We start from the raw sequence: 2,500 nt of genomic DNA, 5'->3' as shown, positions 1-2,500 counted from the left end.
CCCCTTCACCGGCCGGGAACAGTCCCACCAAGCCACCGCCGCGTATCGCTTCATACCCACATGGGCCTAGTCACGTGTGTGGATGTGGCGGGTACCGCTGAAACAACCGGTTAATAGCTGTACCGATCGTCGCCATCACAGATTCACCTCCAGCGTGAACAACCGCTCAACAACGGATTTCCAGTTCATTTGCGTATCTTGGGCAGTAAACGTAGATGTCCACCTACATTTGCGAATTCAACAATTCTTGCATGCCAGGATGTCATGTGTCACGACACGCTACATCAGACCACATACACACTGCGACATGTGCAGAAGAGAACACGTGGAAGGTGGCCCGCGCACGTATGCGATGTCCCTTCCGCGATCCACTGTCAACCGGCATCTGCGGCATGTCCCAGATATGGAACGCGGTCCACCAGGGTAGCACTTTGTGTGAGGCAATACGACAAAGTCGGAATACACGCGTCACTACATCACACGGCTCACGCTGACCTGACCTGACTCACCGCACCACCACCCCCAGCGACCCAGGGTGACATACAATGCGTTCGTACGTTCCTCCCACACGCCTCTACGGCGTACCACAGTGCAACCTAGCTGTTATTGGGAGACGAGACAAGTAGCATCGAGCACAACATATGGAAATTGAGATTCGACACCGTTGGGCACAGCCAGCGTACGGTCACACGTATCACACTACTTCACTCTGTACGTAACTACCGATGATCGGTACAGCGTGTGGGTTACGCGTACGACATCAGCGGACAATGGACACAGACCATACCACGACGTACACTGAGGGCGTCGACATCTGAACGCAACTGAACAGCTGCGAGGCTCATTTAACACTCAAACGCCAGACCGACCAGCTTGAGAGGACGGAGACACAAAGAGAGGGGCAGAGGGGGGGGGGGGGGCGATATAGTCCTATTGCAGTACAATTGACAGTGGATAGCGGGAATATGTGGAAAGTAAGCAACACTCGCAAGACATCTACATGAGGATAACAACGACACCAGAGATTCCGAGCAGTGAACTATGTTAGGCAAAGGGACAACGTGGGTTAGGTTAAGGGACAACGTGGGTTAGGTTAAGGGACAACGTGGGTTAGGTTAAGGGACAACGTGGGTTAGGTTAAGGGACAACGTGGGTTAGGTTAAGGGACAACGTGGGTTAGGTTAAGGGACAACGTGGGTTAGGTTAAGGGACAACGTGGGTTAGGTTAAGGGACAACGTGGGTTAGGTTAAGGGACAACGTGGGTTAGGTTAAGGGACAACGTGGGTTAGGTTAAGGGACAACGTGGGTTAGGTTAAGGGACAACGTGGGTTAGGTTAAGGGACAACGTGGGTTAGGTTAAGGGACAACGTGGGTTAGGTTAAGGGACAACGTGGGTTAGGTTAAGGGACAACGTGGGTTAGGTTAAGGGACAAATTGAGTTAGGTTAAGGGACAAATTGAGTTAGGTTAAGGGACAAATTGAGTTAGGTTAAGGGACAAATTGAGTTAGGTTAAGGGACAAATTGAGTTAGGTTAAGGGACAAATTGAGTTAGGTTAAGGGACAAATTGAGTTAGGTTAAGGGACAAATTGAGTTAGGTTAAGGGACAAATTGAGTTAGGTTAAGGGACAAATTGAGTTAGGTTAAGGGACAAATTGAGTTAGGTTAAGGGACAAATTGAGTTAGGTTAAGGGACAAATTGAGTTAGGTTAAGGGACAAATTGAGTTAGGTTAAGGGATAATCTGGTACAACCACAGTTAGGTTAAGCGATAATCTGGTACAGCCACAGTTAGGTTAAGCGATAATCTGGTACAGCCACAGTTAGGTTAAGCGATAATCTGGTACAGCCACAGTTAGGTTAAGCGATAATCTGGTACAGCCACAGTTAGGTTAAGCGATAATCTGGTACAGCCACAGTTAGGTTAAGCGATAATCTGGTACAGCCACAGTTAGGTTAAGCGATAATCTGGTACAGCCACAGTTAGGTTAAGCGATAATCTGGTACAGCCACAGTTAGGTTAAGCGATAATCTGGTACAGCCACAGTTAGGTTAAGCGATAATCTGGTACAGCCACAGTTAGGTTAAGCGATAATCTGGTACAGCCACAGTTAGGTTAAGCGATAATCTGGTACAGCCACAGTTAGGTTAAGCGATAATCTGGTACAGCCACAGTTAGGTTAAGCGATAATCTGGTACAGCCACAGTTAGGTTAAGCGATAATCTGGTACAGCCACAGTTAGGTTAAGCGATAATCTGGTACAGCCACAGTTAGGTTAAGCGATAAAGTTGGTTAAATTCGGTATTGTGTGGGAAGGGGGCAGAGAGAGTGGGGGGGGGGGGGGGTGGATAGTTGTGGCAGTACGCGGATGCCTGAGTCACCGTCAGATATGTCACGTCGGTTCGATGCTTGTAGCAAGAGGCTGGCGGGTCTGTGTCTCTCACTTCTGCAATTTTTCATGTGGTATAACACGAGGGCGGGGGAACACGCGATCTAGTGT

The sequence above is a fragment of the Schistocerca gregaria genome, unplaced genomic scaffold, assembly GCF_023897955.1.
Source record: "Schistocerca gregaria isolate iqSchGreg1 unplaced genomic scaffold, iqSchGreg1.2 ptg000908l, whole genome shotgun sequence".
NCBI classification, from domain to species: domain Eukaryota; kingdom Metazoa; phylum Arthropoda; class Insecta; order Orthoptera; family Acrididae; genus Schistocerca; species Schistocerca gregaria.
The sequence above is the reverse complement of the archived record's forward strand: the minus strand, read 5'-3'. Positions refer to the sequence as shown.